Source organism: Artemia franciscana, chromosome 13 (assembly GCF_032884065.1).
Source record: "Artemia franciscana chromosome 13, ASM3288406v1, whole genome shotgun sequence".
Taxonomy (NCBI): Eukaryota; Metazoa; Arthropoda; class Branchiopoda; order Anostraca; family Artemiidae; genus Artemia; species Artemia franciscana.
Genome location: NC_088875.1, coordinates 31,552,077 through 31,578,660, shown reverse-complemented (window position 1 = coordinate 31,578,660; position 26,584 = coordinate 31,552,077). Strand labels below are relative to the sequence as shown.

The following is a 26,584-nucleotide window of genomic DNA, read 5'->3' as shown; positions in this document are numbered from 1 at the left end:
AAACCAGGCTAAAACATATACTATAGAAAGAATATTTCATCGTCAAAAATGTTTTATCCCGTGATTAAATTTGTGATAACCCATTTTGGAGGGGGGGATTCAGGGGGCCGGGAGACCCTGGGCCCCTCACTATTTTTCTGATGTCCTCATTCTGTTCTTTTTTTATTTGTTTAATTCCTTTTAAACTTATTAATTCGGGCAATTATTGTCGCCCTGGACACCCCCTCTTCCCCCTCCAAGATTTTACTCTAAATCCACCGGTGTAGTATTACCTACATTTATCCATTTAATTTTATATTGTCTCATGATGCCAAGGTGATTGTTTTTCTTCTTTTCTTCCTGATATATTTGGGAATCATTGTTTGCTAAATTTGTCTATTCAATTATTGCTCGACAATATCGGCCAATAATTTGTTATTGTCATGGTCTTGCCCAACAAGTTGAAGGCATCCTAATACACAAGTTTTGAAATTGTTTGTTGACGTAAAATTTTATTGCCGTTAAGAAAGTGAAAACATCGGAAACAGATTAGTGAATAGCCTAGTGCTGCGGATCCTAAAAGGTTAAGATTAACCGTTGGAATAGGCACACACAGAGGCATATTGTTGTTTTTTTCTTGAAGGGGGAGGGGAATAAATTCATCAAAAGGCAATCCTGAATTAATATTCCTCCTGAAAAGGCAACAGAATAATAACATAAACGTAATGTAATTCCATTTCCTATTCGAACTCTTCAAAATATAATGGTCACTATCATTGTAATTGCTCCCCCCCCCCTATATAATGGGATACCCATTAGTCGTGCGCAAATGCCACAGTAGCTACCACTATATTTTGAAAGTGTCAAACGAATTTAATGGTATCATTTGTTATTATAGCGTTTCTATCTTGGGATATTCATCGTTTCCCTTTAAGATATCAAAAACAGGCAAGATTTCTGCTTAGTATGAAAACAATGAGTGCATTATAATTATTTTTAGCAATATTCCGGACGCCATCAGGAAACGTTACTAAGGTCAACTTATTGGTAAAGGCTACGAATTTGGATATGTGTAGTAATAACACATTAAAACACTATAGTTCTGTTTATGTGTTCTTAAGTTTTCAGTGAAATAAAAGATTCCTGGTTAAAATAGATCCTGGGTAAACGCCTAGAATTGGGGCTCTTGCGAAGGAAACATCTTAAGAAAAAGAATCTTTATTTTATAATATGTAGAAAAACTGTAGTTAACACATTTTGAAGGTGTTTACCCAGTACTTTACCCCCAAACCCCAAATACGCAAATATAGAGTCCAAATTACATATTTCCCATGCACTCTTGTTTCAATCCGTGTACCCATAAATTGAATCAACGCTGGCAAAATCAAGAAACAGAACAACACATAGGAGATATATAACTTAAGCTACAAATTCTAACATCAGAGGGGAATTGGGGGTAAAAGTAGTGAAAATGCCTTCAAAATATACTGGCTGTAAGTTTGCTGCATAATATGAAGAAAGAGATGTATTCTTAACATGTTTCTTAGGTCTAAAAATAAAGCTTTCTATTGTATTCCTTTTCCCCAGGGGGTCCATGGCTACTTGAAAATTTGAAATTTGCTGGTAACACTCCGTATATATATATATATATATATATATATATATATATATATATATATATATATATATATATATATATATATATATATATATATATATATATATATATATATATATATATATATATATATATATATAAATGTTCTGTCCGTTTCTTACACTATCTTCTATAAAAACGGAAAAAAAAATTTAAAAGAAAAGAGCTAAACAAAAAAAAAGGACAACAGGTTTCAGTTCTTTTACATTTTCTCTATCACTCTATATTAATCAAGTATTCAATAATGTAATCTGTGTTAACAGTTACCGCAGTACATTGGCTTTGATGCTCTCTTTCAAATTCGAAGGATGTGAGTTCAAGTCATTTTGCAGTAATCTATATATCCATATCTTCTATATATATAAAAATGTTTTGGACCAAAGCCATTGCTCTGATTAATTATGAAAAGATACCCTCTTCTGTTAAACCGTTAGACTTGGCATACATTTAGAAACGGAGTCAACAAACTTTAATTCAAACCAAAAACTCAAATTTATATCGTCCTCACGAAGGTATAGAAGTGTAGCTAAATTCGGCTTTTTTCATAGTGGTCGTGATTTCTGTCTGTATACAGTTTAGTGAATTTTATACAGATTTGAAATGGGCGTTGACTGGAAATAACAGTCTGAAAAGACGACATTCAAGCCTGTAACTCATGTGCTGTTCGGTATGAATGGTTTATTAATTAGTAAGTATTTCCAATTAGTGTCACTTTCTACTTTTTTTTTACCAAAAAAAGTTCCTAAATTCCAATTACGAAGCAGCAGGTGCATATGTTGTTAGAGTTAAAACATGTAAGTGCAACCAAAGTTTAGTTCATGGTAAATTTAGTAGTTAAATAGATTAAAAATAAATGTTACTCTTAGCAAAATTGTTATACTTAACGTACAATAAGTTCCCCATTCCTCAGAGGTCTATAAGTCAGTACTCATCAGTGATGAGTCTTGATTGGTAATGCATTGCCCCTGTTTATATTATTGAAATTATATTTAATGTATTATTCTACCAGACTGATTGACAGTATATCAAACAGTAGGCTGTACGAAAAGTGTGGTTCAATCCCCCTTTCTAGGGCCATAGTGAAAGAAAGATTCATTCTGCGGATGAAGATGACATGTAGCCGAAGAATACCCTTTTCGGCTAACCGTCTATGACTAAACGGAAAGCATATCGTCCGCGGTTGGGGTGGAAGGAAGTCATAAAGAAAGATTTAAAGGAAACGGAACTTCCCGGGAGGGTGTAAGGAGGAAGGCGTTGAATAGTTTGGGATGAAGGAGGAGCGTGCGTAGCTGTGGTAGCCTCTGTGGCAGGGTACTCCGATGAGTTGGTAGTAGGTTAGTACTGGCATTATTATTCTTTTGTATAGCTGTTGCATGTTTCTTTCATAAGAAATTTGTGCTTCACAAATTTTGACTTTATCTTCCCAGGGATGTAAGCAGAGGGGGAGGGGTTTCCAAGGGTTTGGTTAATTAAATTCTAAGTTATTCCAAATTTTAGCACGTTATTCAAGTTATCGATTTTTCTCTTAGATATTTGGTCCCCTTCCTCTTCTTCCATAAGAAATCCTACGTATTTGCTTTTGTCTGCCAATCTATACTTCTTGGAGGATTTTCCAGGTTTTGGATTTTTTTTTTTTGGTGCTGTTAACTTAAGTAAGGGTACACACTCCTTCAGTTGTTTCACATGAAAAATTTCTTTCAATTTTAGAATTTATTTTTCGTGAACTATTTAAATTTACTATTTAAGCATTACAAGTGCCGAATTGCTACTACTACTGCTTCTACTACTACTACTATTAATAACTCACTGCAGCACCAAGTCACCTAAGGCCAACACGGCTAAGTACGCTCCTCCTCCAACCTAATCTATTCAAAGCCTCCCTCTTTACACCCTCCCAGGAAGTTCCCATTTCCTTTAAATATTTATTTATGACATCCTCTCAACCCAGACGAGGACAACCTTTTTCCGTGTAGCCCCAGACGGTTGGCCAAAAAGGACAATCTTCGGCAATCTGTAATCCTTCATCCACAGAACGTGGCCTAGCCATCTCAACCTTCCTTTCATTATAGCCCTAGACAGCGGAATTGAACCACATTTTTCGTACAACATACTGTTTGAAATACAGTCAGTCAGCTGGGTACCCAGAACAATCCGTAGGCAATTTTTCTGGAAAACATCTAGTAAATTTTCATCTGCTTTTCGGAGCGCCCATGCTTCAGAGCCATATTTGACCACTGTCATCACTGTAGCTTCCAATATTCTAATTTTGGTTTGCAAACTTATCTTTCTATTCTTCCAAACTTTTTTTAACTGTGAAAAAACACCCTGAGTGAAAAAGTAGCTGTTCTACTTTAAACATCTTCACTGCTCCCAAAGTCTTTACTAATAATACTACCAAAGTAAGTGAAGCTCCCAACCTGATTAATCTTTCCGTTACCCAACGTCACCTTTTCCTCTTCACTTATTCCTAGCCTGAGTTACTTAGTCTTCTTAAGATTAATTTTCAAGCCTATTCTAGCACCCTGAACTCGCAAAACCTCTAAAAATTCATTCATTTTGCTCACACTTTCATCTAATATGGTTAAATCATCAGCATAATCTAAGTCCAGGAGCGTTTTCCACCCCATTTGATTCCGTGGTCTCCAATTGCCTTTCCTGTGCTCCTTAAGACGAAGTCCATCAAAATGATCCATATAAAGGGGGATAGAACACAACACTGCTTAGCTCCAGATTTAATACAAAACCAGTTGCTAACCTCATTTCCTACCTTAACCGCAGTAGTATTATTCTTGTACATAGCACAAATCATTTTAATGTATTTTTCTGGTATACCATATAAGAATAAGACTTTTTCTAACGCTCATCAAACAGTTCGTGGTAACGAACTGTAGTAAGGAGCGACCCGGCTCAATAGTAACCAAAACTCTAAAAATTGAATTTTGATATCAATAACTACATCAAAAGAATTGCATTTTAATGTTGATTTAAAAAATATAAGTTTCATCAAGTTTAGTCTTACCCATCAAAAGTTACGAGCCTGAGAAAATTTGCCTTATTTAAGAAAATAGGGGAAAACACCCCCTAAAAGTCGTAGGATCTTAACGAAAATGACACAATCAGATTCAGCGTATCAGAGAACCCTACTGTAGAAGTTTCAAGCTCCTATCTACAAAAATGTGAAATTTTGTATTTTTTGCCAGAAGACAAATCACGGGTGCGTGTTTATTTGTTTTTTTTTGTTTTTTTTTTTTCCCCAGGGGTCATCGTATCGACCAAGCGGTCCTAGAATGTCAAAAGAGGGCTCATTCTAACGGAAATGAAAAGTTCTAGTGCCCTTTTTAAGTGACCAAAAAAATTGGAGGGCATCTAGGCCCCCTCCCACGCTCATTTTTTCCCAAAGTCAACGGATCAAAATTTTGAGATAGCCATTTTGTTCAACATAGTCAAAAACCATAATAACTATGTCTTTGTGGATGACTTACTCCCCCACAGTCCCTGGGGGAGGGGCTGCAAGTTACAAACTTCGACCAGTGTTTACATATAATAATGGTTATTGGGAGGTGTACAGACGTTTTCAGGGGGATTTTTTTGATTTTGGGGGTAGAATTGAGGGGAGGGGGCTATGTGGGAGGATCTTTCCTTGGAGCAATATGTAATGGGGGAAGAAAAATTCAATGAAAAGGGCGCAGGGGGCAGGACGAATCTGGTCACGTTAGAAAAAAACGTCAAATTCAGAGCTTAATATACAATGCTGGGTGTTCGGAGCCTCTCTATTATGGAGTATAATTTGGAAATAACACAACTATACGAGCGATAAAACATATATACCACAACCATAACTCAACTAACGAAAGAACTGTTAAGAGATAACACAACTATAAAGCGAAAACAGGTGAAAACTAACGGGAAAATAAACGAACTAAGAAGTGGAAGGGGCCCAGAGAAAAAATATAATCCTTTTCCAATTTTGACCCTAACTTCTGCAAAGGAGTAATAATGTCAGAAGCCCCGAAATACCAAATTATTTTATTTTCAAACAGTTCGTGGTAACGAACTCTAATAAGGAGCGACCCGGCTCAATAGTAAACGAAACTCTAAATAACTGAATTTTGATGCTAAAATACACATCAAAAGAATCGGATTTTTATGCTGATTTTAAATATATAAGTTTCATCAAATTTGGTCTTTTTAATCAAAAGTTAAGAGCCTGAGAAAATTTGTCTTATTTTAGAAAATAGGAGAAAACACCCCCTAAAAGTCACATAATCTTAACGAAAATAACACCATTGCATTCAGCGCATCGGAGAACCCTATAGTAAAATTTTCAAGCTCCTATCTACAAAAATGTGGAATTTCGTATTTTTTGCCAGAAGACAAATCACGAGTGCGTTTTTATTTGTTTGTTGTTTTTTTTTCCCAGGGGTCATCGTATCGACCAAGTGGTCCTAGAATTTTGCAAGAGGGATCATTCTTTTTAATCAAAAGTTAAGAGCCTGAGAAAATTTGTCTTATTTTAGAAAATAGGAGAAAACACCCCCTAAAAGTCACATAATCTTAACGAAAATAACACCATTGCATTCAGCGCATTGGAGAACCCTATAGTAAAATTTTCAAGCTCCTATCTACAAAAATGTGGAATTTCGTATTTTTTGCCAGAAGACAAATCACGAGTGCGTTTTTATTTGTTTGTTGTTTTTTTTTCCCAGGGGTCATCGTATCGACCAAGTGGTCCTAGAATTTTGCAAGAGGGATCATTCTAATGGAAATGAAAAGTTCTAGTGCCCTTTTTAAGTGACCAAAAAAATTGGAGGGCACCTAGGACCCCTCCCACGCTCATTTTTTCTCCAAAGTCAACAGATCAAAATTTTGAGATAGCCATTTTGTTCCGCATAGTCAAAAAACCATAATAACTATGTCTTTGGGAGTAACTTACTCCCCCACAGTCCTCGGGGGAGGGGCTGCAAGTTACAAACACCGACCAGTGTTTACATATAATAATGGTTATTGGTAAGTGTACAGTCGTTTTCAGGGGATTTTTTTTGGTTTTGGGGGTGGGGTTGAGGGGAGGGGGCTATGTGGGAGGATCTTTCCTTGGAGAAATATGTCATGGGGGAACAGAAATTCAATGAAAAGGGCGCAGGATTTTCTAAAATTACCATAAAAAAAACAATGAAAAAATAAACATGGAAAAATTCTTTCAATTGAAAGTAAGGAATACCATTGAAACTTAAAACGAACAGAGGTTATTACACATATGAGGGGTTCTAAAAATACTTTAGCATAAAGAGCGAGGTATTTAGGAGGAGATAAATACCTCGCTCTTTATGCTATAGTATTTTTAGTAATTTCAACTATTTATTCTACGGCCTTTCTGGTTCAGGGGTCATTCTTAAAGAATTGGCACAAAACTTACGATTTAGTGTAAAGAGCGAGGTATTAACGAGGGTACAAACCCCCTCATATACATAATAAAAATTTGAGAATATAAAAGTTTGTTACGTAAGTTAATTCTTAAGTTACGTATATTTTTTACTAATAAAAAAATATGTTAAAAATTAAAATTTATAGTTGCATTTTTGTGTAACCAAAAAATTGCATGGCAACTAGGCCTCCTTCCCCATCCCATATTTCTCAAAATCGTCTGATCAGAACTAAGGGAAAGCCATTTAGCCAAAAAAGGAATTAAAATGTGAATTTCATTTTAATAATTTATGTGTGGAGAGCCAAAATCAAACATGCATTAATTCAAAAACGTTCAGAAATTACATAAAAAAACTAATATGCCTGAACCGCATTATAGTCATGTATTAGTAAACAAAAGAAAAGATTAGTGAATGATCTGTTTTTTTCTAGATTTTAGCCTTACACTTACGTCACGGAGGTGGATAATTGCTATTTCAAAAAGTAATTTTGAAAAGCCTATATTGACACAGATTTGTTGACAACCTAGGTCTGTGCAGTTTTTGTGAGATTTGTCATTGTGATAGGAAAAGGGCTGTTCAAACCTTTCATTTTACAAATTTCAAAATTCTTTTCTAAATATTCAGTCAATGGCTATTTATAAATACTGGATTTTTTATTCACAGCTTTGATATTACTGGGCACAGGCACAATTCGCCTTGAGTATTTTGCAACCGGTGTGTTTTATTTTTAACAGAAATTATTATTATTTTATATTATTTTTATCTATTTATATATTTATTTATTTTTGTTTATATATTTACTTGCATATATTTATATAATTATATATTTTATTTATTATTCTTATATTATTTATTATTATTTTATAGAAACTATAAATTATTATTAATATGTTTTATTATTTTCACCATTGGAATGTAAAATAGATAGCGTTGTTAGTTAACTATGTTTGAGGATGCTTATAGTTGATGATAGTAATTGACAATGCTTCCAATTTGCAGATACCGAGATAATCTACACAAAAAGCATTGAAACCATAGTTTCTTAATATAGAGGGTATATTTAACTTTCATGGAAGGTCAAGAAGAAGCAGCTTGGAAGAATTGCACCATACCTTGCACAACTTATTACTAATGAATATTCATTACCATTAAAGCCCTGGGAATACACTGCCTAAACTCTGAAAATCCAGGAAGGACTTTTCCCCGAGTGCACTTTGATGCCTGGTAGGCATCCAAATTTTATTTTCTCTTTACCAATATTTGTTTTATGAAGTTCTCATTTTTGATTTCCTGAAAATAAAACAGAGGCTGTAAAAAATGTTCTTTGTTCAAAAAATAAGTTGATTTCTAAACAGCAAACGAAATTAAGTTGATGACATTCAACGAAAAAAGAAGACCGAGACCCTAAGTCAAAAACTGAGGAAGTACAACAGGCTGAGTACTAGATTACTACTGCAAATGACAGTGAAACATTTGAATTATGGAGGCCTATTTCAGTTTTAAAAGGATTTTTGAAGGTGCTAAATTTCAGATTGGGGAAGAGGGGGGGGGGGGGCGTAATCTTGCATCTGGGGGACACTTGCCACCCATCTCACAGCTAATTACGCCCCTGCCTAAACACACAAAAAGTGATTTGCATAATTTTTGAATAATTGTTTAAATTCTTAATAGAATTTTTTTTTCTTTTTTTACTGCTGCTTCCACTACTACTAACAACAACCGATCGCAGTGCAAAGCCAAATGAGAGGCTGACACAGTGCAAAGTCGTGGCAGTTTCTTTACCACATTTACCCTTAGACTGTCAGTTCTTCAGGGAGAAATCCTTGTGAAACGCAGTTTTAAACTGTAGTCAGGATGAATATTTAGATGTGAATCTCTTACTTTTTTGAATTTGTCTTATAGTTTTATCTTTTAAGCCGTTTTGATTTTTTTTTTAAATTGTTCCACCTTTTTTTCTGTTTTACTCTTTCTCATTGAATTACTTTTTTTCACTGTTTTGCCCGATTTGTGCCTCTCCTCTATCTCTAATCAAAATGATTATCATCTATCTGCTTCAAATTCCATTTACTCCCTCCGTGAGGTCAGATTAAAATCCTATAAAGTTGAGTCATATTGCATAGAACAAGATGTGTGAATGAGCTCAAAGATGTCATTTGTTTATTTTATTCAAAAATCAAAAGAATATCGTAAATTTTTCGTCTTCTGACATGTTTTTTTCTTTGCTCATCTTTTGGTCATTGTTTTTGCGCAGGATTGAGTGAATTATATTTAATTCTTTTGTATAGCTGTTGCATGTTTCTTTCATAAGAAATTTGTGCTTTACAAATTTTGACTTTATCTTCCCAGGGATGTAAGCAGAGGAGGAGGGGTTTCCCAGCGTTTGGTCAATTAAATTCTAAGTTATTCCAAATTTTAGCACGTTATTCAAGTTATCGATTTTTCTCTTAGATATTTGGTCCCCTTCCTCTTCTTCCATAAAAAATCCTGCGTATTTGCTTTTGTCTGCCAATCTATACTTCTTGGAGAATTTTCCAGGTGTTGGATTTTTTTGGTGAGGTTAACTTAAGTAAGGGCACACACTCCTTCAGTTGTTTCACATGAAAAATTTCTTTCAATTTTAGAATTTATTTTTCGTGAACTATTTAAATTTACTATTTAAGCATTACAAGTGCCGAATTGCTCCTACTACTGCTTCTACTACTACTACTATTAATAACTCACTGCAGCACCAAGTCACCTAAGGCCAACACGGCTAAGTAGGCTCCTCCTCCAACCTAATCTATTCAAAGCCTCCCTCTTTACACCCTCCCAGGAAGTTCCCATTTCCTTTAAATATTTATTTATGACATCCTCTCAACAAAGACGAGGACGACCTTTTTCCGTGTAGCCCCAGACGGTTGGCCAAAAAGGACAATCTCCGGCAATCTGTAATCCTTCATCCACAGAACGTGGCCTAGCCATCTCAACCTTCCTTTCATTATAGCCCTAGACAGCGGAATTGAACCACATTTTTCGTACAACATACTGTTTGAAATACAGTCAGTCAGCCGGGTACCCAGAACAATCCGTAGGCAATTTTTCTGGAAAACATCTAGTAAATTTTCATCTGCTTTTCTGAGCGCCCATGATTCAGAGCCATATTTGACCACTGTCATCACTGTAGCTTCCAATATTCTAATTTTGGTTTGCAGACTTATCTTTCTATTCTTCCAAACTTATAAACTGTGAAAAAACACCCTGAGTGAAAAATTAGCTATTCTACTTTAAACATCTTCACTGCTCCCACCGTCTTTACTAATAATACTACCAAAGTAAGTGAAGCTCCCAACCTGATTAATCTTTCCGTTACCCAACGTCACCTTTTCATCTTCACTTATTCCTAGCCTGAGTTACTTAGTCTTCTTAAGATTAATTTTCAAGCCTATTCTAGCACCCTGAACTCGCAAAACCTCTAAAAATTCATTCATGTTGCTCACACTTTCATCTAATATGGTTAAATCATCAGCATAATATAAGTCCAGGAGCGTTTTCCACCCCATTTGATTCCGTGGTCTCCAATTGCCTTTCCTGTGCTCCTTAAGACGAAGCCCATCAAAATGATCCATATAAAGGGGGATAGAACACAACCCTGCTTAGCTCCTGATTTAATACAAAACCAGTTGCTAACCTGATTTCCTACCTTAGCCGCAGCAGTATTATTCTCGTGCATAGCACAAAACATTTTAATGTATTTTTCTGGTATACTATATAAGAATAAGACTTTTGCTAACGCTCATCTATCAACAGAATCGAAAGCTTGCTAATAATCGATAAAACTGAGGACCAAAGGTGTTTGACAACGAAGTGACTTCTCAATTATTAACTTAAGAGTGAAAACCTGGTCGAAACATCCTCTACCTTTTCTAAAACCGCACTGTTCTTCGCTTAAAACTTTGTCTACAGCATCTCTCAGTCTAAAAAGTATCATATTACTAAGTATTTTGCTACCTACATAGACCGGACTAATGCCTCGATAATTACGACACTCACTTTTGTCACCTTTCTTATACAGTGGTTTAATTAAGGTTTTCCTAAAATCATTAGGTACTTCCCTTTTTCAAAAATCATATTCATAATCGTCAGTAGCTTATTCCTAACCTCAGAGCCACCATATTTAAGAAACCCATTTATCACACTATCAGCACCTGTAGCCTTATTATTTTTTAATCCTTTTAGTACTGTTGCTAATTGTTCCTCGCAAAAAAAAATCTTCCTTCACATCCAAGGTATCACAAACTTTTTCATTTTCATCAATATCTTTTCCTGCAACTGTATCTCGGTTTAGTACATTCTCAAAATGTTTCGCCCATCTTTCTTTAACTTTTTCCTTATCACCAATTGTGGCCTCATTCCTATCAAACAGTTCGTGGTAACGAACTGTAGTAAGGAGCGACCCGGCTCAATAGTAACCAAAACTCTAAAAAATGGAATTTTGATACCAATAGCTATATCAAAAGAATCGCATTTTAATGCTGGTTTTAAATATATAAATTTCATCAAGTTTAGTCTTACCCATCAAAAGTTACGAGCCTGAGAAAATTTGCGTTATTTTAGAAAATAGGGGGAAACACCCCCTAAAAGTCATAGAATCTTAACGAAAATCACACCATCAGATTCAGCGTATCAGAGAACCCTATTGTAGAAGTTTCGAGCTCCTATCTACAAAAATGTGGAATTTTGCATTTCTTGCCAGAAGGCAGATCACGGATGCGTGTTTATTTGTTTTTTTTTTTTTTTTTTTTTTTTTTTTTTTTTTTTTTTTTTCCAGGGGTGATCGTATCGACCCAGTTGTCCTAGAATGTTGCAAGAGGGCTCATTCTAACGGAAATGAAAAGTTCTAGTGCCCTTTTTAAGTGACCAAAAAAATTGGAGGGCACCTAGGTCCCCTCCCACGCTAATTATTTTCCCAAAGTCAACGGATCAAAATTCTGAGATAGCCATTTTATTCAGCGTAGTCGAAAAACCTTATAACTATGTCTTTGGGGACGACTTACTCCCCCACAGTCCCCGTGGGAGGGGCAACAAGTTACAAACTTTGACCTGTGCTTACATATAGTAATGGTTATTGGGAAGTATACAGGCGTTTTCAGGAGGATTTTTTTGGTTGGGGGGAGGGGTTGAGAAGAGGGGGATATGCTGGGGGAACTTTCCATCGAGAATTTGTCATGGGAGAAGAAAACTTCCATGAAGGGAGAGCAGGATTTACTAGCATTATTTAAAAGAAAATTAAAAAATAAATGTGAAAAATCTTTTTCAGCTGGAAGTAAGGAACAGCAATAAAACTTAAAACAAACAGAAATTATTACCCATATAAGGGGCTCACCTCCTTATGATACCTAGCTCTTTACGCTAAAGTATTTTTAGTAATTTCAACTATTTATTCTACGGCTTTTGTGATTCAGGGGTCATTCTTAATGAATTGGGATAAAATTTAAGCTTTAGTGTAAAGAGCGAGGTACTGACGATGGGGCGAATCCCCTCATATATGTAATAAAAACATGAGAATACAAAAGTTCTTTACGTAAGCTAATTTATAAGTTACGTAAATCTTTTACCAATAAAAAGATTCGTAAAAAATTAAAAGTTCTAGTTGCCTTTTTAATTAACCAAAAAATCGGAGGGCAACTAGGCTTCGCCCCCGCTCTTTTTTTCTCAAAATCATTCGATCAAAATTATGAGAAAGCCATTTAGCCCCCCCAAAAAATATGCAAATTTCGTTTTGATTATTCCTCTGCGGAGAGCCAAAATCAAAACATGCATTGATTCAAAAACGTTCAGAAATTAAATAAAAAAAAACGAGTTTTTTTAACTGAAAGTAAGGAGCGACATTAAAACTTAAAACGCACAGAAATTACTTCGTATATGAAAGAGGCTGATTCCTCATCAACGCCCCGCTCTTTACGCTAAAGTTTTTTACTGTTTTAAAAAGAAGAATTGAGAGAAAGAGTCAAACTTTAGCGTAAAGAGCGGGGCGTTGATGAGGAAGCAGCCTCTTTCATATACGAAGTAATTTCTGTGCGTTTTAAGTTTTAATGTCGCTCCTTACTTTCAGTTAAAAAAACTCGTTTTTTTTTATTTAATCTTTAACTGGGACTAGTCTGGATTGACTACACTAGTCTGTCTTATTTCCTTCTATTCGGAGATATGAAGGTTATTACAGACTTTACCTTCATAAATACTAGGAAAAAGCATTAGCTATGGTGAAATGGGTATACCACAATTTTTTAAATAAACCCATCACTATTTAACCTTGATCTCGATTGCTGGATGTTTTGAGCGACCAATCAACGATTATTTTATATTTTTACTCGTATAACCTTATGTTAAGGAATGGCAACGTCCAAAGCCACGTCCAGGACGAAAGATTTAGTTTTTGGACCCTCCCCCATCCCAAAATTTTAGTCCGACTCGTAAAAACGTTGCAAAATGCATCTAAACAAATTTATGGTCCGTTTATTGAATTTTTTTTGGTGAAATCAAATTTTTTAAGTTTTTGACTATGAAGTTCTTTTGAAAGAACGTCCTTTATATGCCCTTGGAAATATGATACAACTAATATGCCTGAACCGCATTATAGTCATGTATTAGTAAACAAAAGAAAAGATTAGTGAATGATCTGTTTTTTTTTTCTAGATTTTAGCCTCACACTTACGTCACGGAGGTGGATAATCGCAATTTCAAAAATTAATTTTGAAAAGCCTATATTGACACATATTTGTTTACAACCTAGGTCTGTGCAGTTTTTGTGAGATTTGTCATTGTGATAGGAAAAGGGCTGTTCAAACCTTTCATTTTACAAATTTCAAAATTCTTTTCTAAATATTCAGTCAATTGGCTATTTATAAATCCTGGATTTTTTATTCACAGCTTTGATATTACTGGGCACAGGCACAATTCGCCTTGAGTATTTTGCAACCGGTGTGTTTTATTTTTAACAGAAATTATTATTATTTTATATTATTTTTATCTATTTATATATTTATTTATTTTTGTTTATATATTTACTTGCATATATTTATATAATTATATATTTTATTTATTATTCTTATATTATTTATTATTATTTTATAGAAACTATAAATTATTATTAATATGTTTTATTATTTTCACCATTGGAATGTAAAATAGATAGCGTTGTTAGTTAACTATGTTTGAGGATGCTTATAGTTGATGATAGTAATTGACAATGCTTCCAATTTGCAGATACCGAGATAATCTACACAAAAAGCATTGAAAACAATGTTTCTTAATATAGAGGGTATATTTAACTTTCATGGAAGGTCAAGAAGAAGCAGCTTGGAAGAATTGCACCATACCTTGCACAACTTATTACTAATGAATATTCATTACCATTAAAGCCCTGGGAATACACTGCCTAAACTCTGAAAATCCAGGAAGGACTTTTCCCCGAGTGCACTTTGATGCCTGGTAGGCATCCAAATTTTATTTTCTCTTTACCAATATTTGTTTTATGAAGTTCTCATTTTTGATTTCCTGAAAATAAAACAGAGGCTGTAAAAAATGTTCTTTGTTCAAAAAATAAGTTGATTTCTAAACAGCAAACGAAATTAAGTTGATGACATTCAACGAAAAAAGAAGACCGAGACCCTAAGTCAAAAACTGAGGAAGTACAACAGGCTGAGTACTAGATTACTACTGCAAATGACAGTGAAACATTTGAATTATGGAGGCCTATTTCAGTTTTAAAAGGATTTTTGAAGGTGCTAAATTTCAGATTGGGGAAGAGGGGGGGGGGGCGTAATCTTGCATCTGGGGGACACTTGCCACCCATCTCACAGCTAATTACGCCCCTGCCTAAACACACAAAAAGTGATTTGCATAATTTTTGAATAATTGTTTAAATTCTTAATAGAATTTTTTTTTCTTTTTTTACTGCTGCTTCCACTACTACTAACAACAACCGATCGCAGTGCAAAGCCAAATGAGAGGCTGACACAGTGCAAAGTCGTGGCAGTTTCTTTACCACATTTACCCTTAGACTGTCAGTTCTTCAGGGAGAAATCCTTGTGAAACGCAGTTTTAAACTGTAGTCAGGATGAATATTTAGATGTGAATCTCTTACTTTTTTGAATTTGTCTTATAGTTTTATCTTTTAAGCCGTTTTGATTTTTTTTTTAAATTGTTCCACCTTTTTTTCTGTTTTACTCTTTCTCATTGAATTACTTTTTTTCACTGTTTTGCCCGATTTGTGCCTCTCCTCTATCTCTAATCAAAATGATTATCATCTATCTGCTTCAAATTCCATTTACTCCCTCCGTGAGGTCAGATTAAAATCCTATAAAGTTGAGTCATATTGCATAGAACAAGATGTGTGAATGAGCTCAAAGATGTCATTTGTTTATTTTATTCAAAAATCAAAAGAATATCGTAAATTTTTCGTCTTCTGACATGTTTTTTTCTTTGCTCATCTTTTGGTCATTGTTTTTGCGCAGGATTGAGTGAATTATATTTAATTCTTTTGTATAGCTGTTGCATGTTTCTTTCATAAGAAATTTGTGCTTTACAAATTTTGACTTTATCTTCCCAGGGATGTAAGCAGAGGAGGAGGGGTTTCCCAGCGTTTGGTCAATTAAATTCTAAGTTATTCCAAATTTTAGCACGTTATTCAAGTTATCGATTTTTCTCTTAGATATTTGGTCCCCTTCCTCTTCTTCCATAAAAAATCCTGCGTATTTGCTTTTGTCTGCCAATCTATACTTCTTGGAGAATTTTCCAGGTGTTGGATTTTTTTGGTGAGGTTAACTTAAGTAAGGGCACACACTCCTTCAGTTGTTTCACATGAAAAATTTCTTTCAATTTTAGAATTTATTTTTCGTGAACTATTTAAATTTACTATTTAAGCATTACAAGTGCCGAATTGCTCCTACTACTGCTTCTACTACTACTACTATTAATAACTCACTGCAGCACCAAGTCACCTAAGGCCAACACGGCTAAGTAGGCTCCTCCTCCAACCTAATCTATTCAAAGCCTCCCTCTTTACACCCTCCCAGGAAGTTCCCATTTCCTTTAAATATTTATTTATGACATCCTCTCAACAAAGACGAGGACGACCTTTTTCCGTGTAGCCCCAGACGGTTGGCCAAAAAGGACAATCTCCGGCAATCTGTAATCCTTCATCCACAGAACGTGGCCTAGCCATCTCAACCTTCCTTTCATTATAGCCCTAGACAGCGGAATTGAACCACATTTTTCGTACAACATACTGTTTGAAATACAGTCAGTCAGCCGGGTACCCAGAACAATCCGTAGGCAATTTTTCTGGAAAACATCTAGTAAATTTTCATCTGCTTTTCTGAGCGCCCATGATTCAGAGCCATATTTGACCACTGTCATCACTGTAGCTTCCAATATTCTAATTTTGGTTTGCAGACTTATCTTTCTATTCTTCCAAACTTATAAACTGTGAAAAAACACCCTGAGTGAAAAATTAGCTATTCTACTTTAAACATCTTCACTGCTCCCACCGTCTTTACTAATAATACTACCAAAGTAAGTGAAGCTCCCAACCTGATTAATCTTTCCGTTACCCAACGTCACCTTTTCATCTTCACTTATTCCTAGCCTGAGTTACTTAGTCTTCTTAAGATTAATTTTCAAGCCTATTCTAGCACCCTGAACTCGCAAAACCTCTAAAAATTCATTCATGTTGCTCACACTTTCATCTAATATGGTTAAATCATCAGCATAATATAAGTCCAGGAGCGTTTTCCACCCCATTTGATTCCGTGGTCTCCAATTGCCTTTCCTGTGCTCCTTAAGACGAAGCCCATCAAAATGATCCATATAAAGGGGGATAGAACACAACCCTGCTTAGCTCCTGATTTAATACAAAACCAGTTGCTAACCTGATTTCCTACCTTAGCCGCAGCAGTATTATTCTCGTGCATAGCACAAAACATTTTAATGTATTTTTCTGGTATACTATATAAGAATAAGACTTTTGCTAACGCTCATCTATCAACAGAATCGAAAGCTTGCTAATAATCGATAAAACTGAGGACCAAAGGTGTTTGACAACGAAGTGACTTCTCAATTATTAACTTAAGAGTGAAAACCTGGTCGAAACATCCTCTACCTTTTCTAAAACCGCACTGTTCTTCGCTTAAAACTTTGTCTACAGCATCTCTCAGTCTAAAAAGTATCATATTACTAAGTATTTTGCTACCTACATAGACCGGACTAATGCCTCGATAATTACGACACTCACTTTTGTCACCTTTCTTATACAGTGGTTTAATTAAGGTTTTCCTAAAATCATTAGGTACTTCCCTTTTTCAAAAATCATATTCATAATCGTCAGTAGCTTATTCCTAACCTCAGATCCACCATATTTAAGAAACCCATTTATCACACTATCAGCACCTGTAGCCTTATTATTTTTTAATCCTTTTAGTACTGTTGCTAATTGTTCCTCGCAAAAAAAAATCTTCCTTCACATCCAAGGTATCACAAACTTTTTCATTTTCATCAATATCTTTTCCTGCAACTGTATCTCGGTTTAGTACATTCTCAAAATGTTTCGCCCATCTTTCTTTAACTTTTTCCTTATCACCAATTGTGGCCTCATTCCTATCAAACAGTTCGTGGTAACGAACTGTAGTAAGGAGCGACCCGGCTCAATAGTAACCAAAACTCTAAAAAATGGAATTTTGATACCAATAGCTATATCAAAAGAATCGCATTTTAATGCTGGTTTTAAATATATAAATTTCATCAAGTTTAGTCTTACCCATCAAAAGTTACGAGCCTGAGAAAATTTGCGTTATTTTAGAAAATAGGGGGAAACACCCCCTAAAAGTCATAGAATCTTAACGAAAATCACACCATCAGATTCAGCGTATCAGAGAACCCTATTGTAGAAGTTTCGAGCTCCTATCTACAAAAATGTGGAATTTTGCATTTCTTGCCAGAAGGCAGATCACGGATGCGTGTTTATTTGTTTTTTTTTTTTTTTTTTTTTTTTTTTTTTTTTTTTTTTTTTCCAGGGGTGATCGTATCGACCCAGTTGTCCTAGAATGTTGCAAGAGGGCTCATTCTAACGGAAATGAAAAGTTCTAGTGCCCTTTTTAAGTGACCAAAAAAATTGGAGGGCACCTAGGTCCCCTCCCACGCTAATTATTTTCCCAAAGTCAACGGATCAAAATTCTGAGATAGCCATTTTATTCAGCGTAGTCGAAAAACCTTATAACTATGTCTTTGGGGACGACTTACTCCCCCACAGTCCCCGTGGGAGGGGCAACAAGTTACAAACTTTGACCTGTGCTTACATATAGTAATGGTTATTGGGAAGTATACAGGCGTTTTCAGGAGGATTTTTTTGGTTGGGGGGAGGGGTTGAGAAGAGGGGGATATGCTGGGGGAACTTTCCATCGAGAATTTGTCATGGGAGAAGAAAACTTCCATGAAGGGAGAGCAGGATTTACTAGCATTATTTAAAAGAAAATTAAAAAATAAATGTGAAAAATCTTTTTCAGCTGGAAGTAAGGAACAGCAATAAAACTTAAAACAAACAGAAATTATTACCCATATAAGGGGCTCACCTCCTTATGATACCTAGCTCTTTACGCTAAAGTATTTTTAGTAATTTCAACTATTTATTCTACGGCTTTTGTGATTCAGGGGTCATTCTTAATGAATTGGGATAAAATTTAAGCTTTAGTGTAAAGAGCGAGGTACTGACGATGGGGCGAATCCCCTCATATATGTAATAAAAACATGAGAATACAAAAGTTCTTTACGTAAGCTAATTTATAAGTTACGTAAATCTTTTACCAATAAAAAGATTCGTAAAAAATTAAAAGTTCTAGTTGCCTTTTTAATTAACCAAAAAATCGGAGGGCAACTAGGCTTCGCCCCCGCTCTTTTTTTCTCAAAATCATTCGATCAAAATTATGAGAAAGCCATTTAGCCCCCCCAAAAAATATGCAAATTTCGTTTTGATTATTCCTCTGCGGAGAGCCAAAATCAAAACATGCATTGATTCAAAAACGTTCAGAAATTAAATAAAAAAAAACGAGTTTTTTTAACTGAAAGTAAGGAGCGACATTAAAACTTAAAACGCACAGAAATTACTTCGTATATGAAAGAGGCTGATTCCTCATCAACGCCCCGCTCTTTACGCTAAAGTTTTTTACTGTTTTAAAAAGAAGAATTGAGAGAAAGAGTCAAACTTTAGCGTAAAGAGCGGGGCGTTGATGAGGAAGCAGCCTCTTTCATATACGAAGTAATTTCTGTGCGTTTTAAGTTTTAATGTCGCTCCTTACTTTCAGTTAAAAAAACTCGTTTTTTTTTATTTAATCTTTAACTGGGACTAGTCTGGATTGACTACACTAGTCTGTCTTATTTCCTTCTATTCGGAGATATGAAGGTTATTACAGACTTTACCTTCATAAATACTAGGAAAAAGCATTAGCTATGGTGAAATGGGTATACCACAATTTTTTAAATAAACCCATCACTATTTAACCTTGATCTCGATTGCTGGATGTTTTGAGCGACCAATCAACGATTATTTTATATTTTTACTCGTATAACCTTATGTTAAGGAATGGCAACGTCCAAAGCCACGTCCAGGACGAAAGATTTAGTTTTTGGACCCTCCCCCATCCCAAAATTTTAGTCCGACTCGTAAAAACGTTGCAAAATGCATCTAAACAAATTTATGGTCCGTTTATTGAATTTTTTTTGGTGAAATCAAATTTTTTAAGTTTTTGACTATGAAGTTCTTTTGAAAGAACGTCCTTTATATGCCCTTGGAAATATGATACAACTAATATGCCTGAACCGCATTATAGTCATGTATTAGTAAACAAAAGAAAAGATTAGTGAATGATCTGTTTTTTTTTTCTAGATTTTAGCCTCACACTTACGTCACGGAGGTGGATAATCGCAATTTCAAAAATTAATTTTGAAAAGCCTATATTGACACATATTTGTTTACAACCTAGGTCTGTGCAGTTTTTGTGAGATTTGTCATTGTGATAGGAAAAGGGCTGTTCAAACCTTTCATTTTACAAATTTCAAAATTCTTTTCTAAATATTCAGTCAATTGGCTATTTATAAATCCTGGATTTTTTATTCACAGCTTTGATATTACTGGGCACAGGCACAATTCGCCTTGAGTATTTTGCAACCGGTGTGTTTTATTTTTAACAGAAATTATTATTATTTTATATTATTTTTATCTATTTATATATTTATTTATTTTTGTTTATATATTTACTTGCATATATTTATATAATTATATATTTTATTTATTATTCTTATATTATTTATTATTATTTTATAGAAACTATAAATTATTATTAATATGTTTTATTATTTTCACCATTGGAATGTAAAATAGATAGCGTTGTTAGTTAACTATGTTTGAGGATGCTTATAGTTGATGATAGTAATTGACAATGCTTCCAATTTGCAGATACCGAGATAATCTACACAAAAAGCATTGAAAACAATGTTTCTTAATATAGAGGGTATATTTAACTTTCATGGAAGGTCAAGAAGAAGCAGCTTGGAAGAATTGCACCATACCTTGCACAACTTATTACTAATGAATATTCATTACCATTAAAGCCCTGGGAATACGCTGCCTAAACTCTGAAAATCCAGGAAGGACTTTTCCCCGAGTGCACTTTGATGCCTGGTAGGCATCCAAATTTTATTTTCTCTTTACCAATATTTGTTTTATGAAGTTCTCATTTTTGATTTCCTGAAAATAAAACAGAGGCTGTAAAAAATGTTCTTTGTTCAAAAAATAAGTTGATTTCTAAACAGCAAACGAAATTAAGTTGATGACATTCAACGAAAAAAGAAGACCGAGACCCTAAGTCAAAAACTGAGGAAGTACAACAGGCTGAGTACTAGATTACTACTGCAAATGACAGTGAAACATTTGAATTATGGAGGCCTATTTCAGTTTTAAAAGGATTTTTGAAGGTGCTAAATTTCAGATTGGGGAAGAGGGGGGGGGCGTAATCTTGCATCTGGGGGACACTTGCCACCCATCTCACAGCTAATTACGCCCCTGCCTAAACACACAAAAAGTGATTTGCATAATTTTTGAATAATTGTTTAAATTCTTAATAGAATTTTTTTTTCTTTTTTTACTGCTGCTTCCACTACTACTAACAACAACCGATCGCAGTGCAAAGCCAAATGAGAGGCTGACACAGTGCAAAGTCGTGGCAGTTTCTTTACCACATTTACCCTTAGACTGTCAGTTCTTCAGGGAGAAATCCTTGTGAAACGCAGTTTTAAACTGTAGTCAGGATGAATATTTAGATGTGAATCTCTTACTTTTTTGAATTTGTCTTATAGTTTTATCTTTTAAGCCGTTTTGATTTTTTTTTTAAATTGTTCCACCTTTTTTTCTGTTTTACTCTTTCTCATTGAATTACTTTTTTTCACTGTTTTGCCCGATTTGTGCCTCTCCTCTATCTCTAATCAAAATGATTATCATCTATCTGCTTCAAATTCCATTTACTCCCTCCGTGAGGTCAGATTAAAATCCTATAAAGTTGAGTCATATTGCATAGAACAAGATGTGTGAATGAGCTCAAAGATGTCATTTGTTTATTTTATTCAAAAATCAAAAGAATATCGTAAATTTTTCGTCTTCTGACATGTTTTTTTCTTTGCTCATCTTTTGGTCATTGTTTTTGCGCAGGATTGAGTGAATTATATTTAATTCTTTTGTATAGCTGTTGCATGTTTCTTTCATAAGAAATTTGTGCTTTACAAATTTTGACTTTATCTTCCCAGGGATGTAAGCAGAGGAGGAGGGGTTTCCCAGCGTTTGGTCAATTAAATTCTAAGTTATTCCAAATTTTAGCACGTTATTCAAGTTATCGATTTTTCTCTTAGATATTTGGTCCCCTTCCTCTTCTTCCATAAAAAATCCTGCGTATTTGCTTTTGTCTGCCAATCTATACTTCTTGGAGAATTTTCCAGGTGTTGGATTTTTTTGGTGAGGTTAACTTAAGTAAGGGCACACACTCCTTCAGTTGTTTCACATGAAAAATTTCTTTCAATTTTAGAATTTATTTTTCGTGAACTATTTAAATTTACTATTTAAGCATTACAAGTGCCGAATTGCTCCTACTACTGCTTCTACTACTACTACTATTAATAACTCACTGCAGCACCAAGTCACCTAAGGCCAACACGGCTAAGTAGGCTCCTCCTCCAACCTAATCTATTCAAAGCCTCCCTCTTTACACCCTCCCAGGAAGTTCCCATTTCCTTTAAATATTTATTTATGACATCCTCTCAACAAAGACGAGGACGACCTTTTTCCGTGTAGCCCCAGACGGTTGGCCAAAAAGGACAATCTCCGGCAATCTGTAATCCTTCATCCACAGAACGTGGCCTAGCCATCTCAACCTTCCTTTCATTATAGCCCTAGACAGCGGAATTGAACCACATTTTTCGTACAACATACTGTTTGAAATACAGTCAGTCAGCCGGGTACCCAGAACAATCCGTAGGCAATTTTTCTGGAAAACATCTAGTAAATTTTCATCTGCTTTTCTGAGCGCCCATGATTCAGAGCCATATTTGACCACTGTCATCACTGTAGCTTCCAATATTCTAATTTTGGTTTGCAGACTTATCTTTCTATTCTTCCAAACTTATAAACTGTGAAAAAACACCCTGAGTGAAAAATTAGCTATTCTACTTTAAACATCTTCACTGCTCCCACCGTCTTTACTAATAATACTACCAAAGTAAGTGAAGCTCCCAACCTGATTAATCTTTCCGTTACCCAACGTCACCTTTTCATCTTCACTTATTCCTAGCCTGAGTTACTTAGTCTTCTTAAGATTAATTTTCAAGCCTATTCTAGCACCCTGAACTCGCAAAACCTCTAAAAATTCATTCATTTTGCTCACACTTTCATCTAATATGGTTAAATCATCAGCATAATCTAAGTCCAGGAGCGTTTTCCACCCCATTTGATTCCGTGGTCTCCAATTGCCTTTCCTGTGCTCCTTAAGACGAAGCCCATCAAAATGATCCATATAAAGGGGGATAGAACACAACCCTGCTTAGCTCCTGATTTAATACAAAACCAGTTGCTAACCTGATTTCCTACCTTAGCCGCAGCAGTATTATTCTCGTGCATAGCACAAAACATTTTAATGTATTTTTCTGGTATACTATATAAGAATAAGACTTTTGCTAACGCTCATCTATCAACAGAATCGAAAGCTTGCTAATAATCGATAAAACTGAGGACCAAAGGTGTTTGACAACGAAGTGACTTCTCAATTATTAACTTAAGAGTGAAAACCTGGTCGAAACATCCTCTACCTTTTCTAAAACCGCACTGTTCTTCGCTTAAAACTTTGTCTACAGCATCTCTCAGTCTAAAAAGTATCATATTACTAAGTATTTTGCTACCTACATAGACCGGACTAATGCCTCGATAATTACGACACTCACTTTTGTCACCTTTCTTATACAGTGGTTTAATTAAGGTTTTCCTAAAATCATTAGGTACTTCCCTTTTTCAAAAATCATATTCATAATCGTCAGTAGCTTATTCCTAACCTCAGAGCCACCATATTTAAGAAACCCATTTATCACACTATCAGCACCTGTAGCCTTATTATTTTTTAATCCTTTTAGTACTGTTGCTAATTGTTCCTAGCAAAAAAAAATCTTCCTTCACATCCAAGGTATCACAAACTTTTTCATTTTCATCAATATCTTTTCCTGCAACTGTATCTCGGTTTAGTACATTCTCAAAATGTTTCGCCCATCTTTCTTTAACTTTTTCCTTATCACCAATTGTGGCCTCATTTTTTTTGTGGAGTGAATTATATTTAATTTATTTAAAGTATTTGACTTTTTTCTACTATTAATTAAAAAAAATATGAAAAACTTAAATTATATATTACATTTTAATCTTTACAATCATTTTTACTTAGGGTTCAGTTGAATTAAAAATCTTCCCCTTCTTTACCAGCCTAGGTGCCTCGGGGGGATTATGTTCGATAAAATATGAATAAAACTTACCTTATCTCAAAATGCTACTAACATTACTCTTAGCAACTCACCCCATCACCGAACAGCCTGAGGCCAACACAGTTACGCACTTTCCTCCATCCCAATCTATTCAATTATCACTCTTTACACCCTCCCAGAAACTTAAATCCCAATTTCCATAAATATTTCTTTACGACATCCTCCCACCTCATCCGCGGACGACATATCTTGAAACGTAATCTCTACCAAGTGATTCTTTGCTCGAGTCTGGTCTCTAGTGATTTTACTAGCCCTCAATAGTCACCTTCACTTTTTTGTTTCATTTAGAATTAATCGCATTCATTCAAAGCTCTAATTTAGGATATTATTCTGATTGAATTGCGATGCTTCTCTTTGAATGTTTCTTTGACCTGTCATTCATTTAAGGCTGACTCCTTATTTGTTTGATATCAATGCTTTAATTCTGTAAGTAAACATATATTATGAATTAAAATTTGACAGATTTCCCAAATCATAGAGGCAAGATTGAAAAAAATATCAATTCTCCTAAGCATGAAATAATTTGAATTATATATTAGTTGATGTCACTCATCCAATATAATTTAATATGAATTATTTAGTGTGAATTAATATCTTTCCTTGGAGAATTCAAAGACGGATTCGTCTTTAGAAGTCCATATCATTTAAACCACAGAATAACGAGAATAATGCCCATTCTACATTACGGAGCAGAAATTTTGGGGTCATGAGAAAGCGGCTCAGCTAGAGATTATTCCATTAGGGTACTTTAAGAGATTGTTTGGGCTGCAGAGAACAACTCATTCCCAGTTTTTAAATGGCGATCTAGGTATATGGCCACCAATAAATTACAGACTAGTCTCAATGATTAAATTTTGGTTGAGAGTCGTCCAGTTACCAAGTGACAGGTTGTTTAAGGGAGCTTATGAAGATTTACTCTCGCAAGGGAAGAACATATTTTGGTCACTAAAAAAAAAAAATTAGACAAAATAGGGTTTTCCTTTGTTTGGAATGAAGGTAGAGGACCAACGGATATAAATGCAAATTGGGAGAATGAGATTAAGATAGTACTAGAGAATCAAATGATTCAAAAAAGGAGTGAGGAGAAAAAAAAATCAGAAACAATAAAGTTTTATAAGGATGTTAAGGTGGCTTATGGGCAGGAGTTCTACTTTAAGCTGAATTTACCAGCTAGATATTTGACGCTGTGGATGCAGCTCAGGGATAACTGCCTGCCAATTAGTGCAAGATTTAAAAGATAAAATGGAGACAGATATACTTGCCCGCTTCGCAGAGTTAAAGAATATTACTTAGTGCATTGCTTAAGTCGGTGCCAGGGGCTCTCTACGATAAGGGAAGGGATATTTGGAAATAATAAGTTGATGCTTCCAGGTGTCTTAAATAGTACGTCGCCTCAGTTTTTTTGTAGAGTAGCAAGGTATCTGTAAATTTTGTTAAATAAAAACAAATTAACTAATTAAATTTAAAAAAATCTCAGTATAAAGTAAATGTATTATTTTATTTATGTCTTTTTCCGAGTGTTAAGTGTTCTTTTCAAGGACCTGTTTTTCAAGTATTAAGTACTAGTATTAGATTAGTGCAGTGTTTCATGTAAGCGTTTTATGATGATGACTGATCAAAGTTTATGTTATTTGTGTCTTGTGTAATTGTACTGTCTCCATGGCTGTAGATTTGGCTTTAAAATACACTTATCTATCTATCTATTCTATTGCATTTGCTTTTACCACTAGCAATATTAGTGAAACCTTATGAATTCGATTTCAATTAGTCTTTAGTCAATGATAAACTAATTAAGTTTTGTAAAATAAATATTTCAATGTCAATTAATATAATTTCTTTAAGGAGCTGAAAGGCTGATCCCTCATTTGAAAGCACATAATACTCCGATTGTTGTTGCCACTAGCAGTCCAAGTGAAACTTTCAGAATGAAATCCACTAAAATAAGTGTATCCTCATAAATTAAATTAAAAAAAAAAGTTTTTTAACTGAAAGTTAGGAGCGACATTAAAACTTTAAACGAAGAGAAATTATTCCGTATATGAAAAGGGCTGTCCCCTCCTCAACGCCCCATTCCTTAGGCTAAAGTTTGACTCTTGGTCATAACTCTGCTTTTTAAAACAATTAAAAAAAAAACTTCAGCGCAAAGAGTGGGGTATTGAGGAGGGGACAGCCCTTTTATATGCAGAATAATTTCTGTTCGTTTTAAGCTTTAATGTCACTCCTTATTTTCAGTTGAAAAAACTCGTTTTCTTATATTTAATTTCTGAACATTTTCGAATTAATGCATGTTTAGATTTTGGAATGAATAATTAGAACCAAATTTGCATATAAATATTTTTTGGCTTAATGGCTTTCTCATAGTTTAGATCAGAAGATTTTGATGAAAAAGGGGTGGGGGAGGCCTAGTTGCCCTCCAATTTTTGGTTACTTA

The 26,584-nt window shown here is 34.7% G+C and overlaps 1 long non-coding RNA gene across 1 annotated transcript; it reads left to right on the top strand.

Moving 5' to 3' along the window:
* The first annotated feature begins 2,117 nt into the window (after positions 1-2,117).
* On the top strand, positions 2,118-25,856 carry LOC136034800 (uncharacterized). Its single transcript, XR_010619248.1, has 4 exons — positions 2,118-2,324; positions 8,059-8,283; positions 14,302-14,526; positions 20,543-25,856. It is a non-coding gene; the product is annotated as an uncharacterized LOC136034800 (long non-coding RNA).
* The last annotated feature ends 728 nt before the right edge of the window (positions 25,857-26,584 follow it).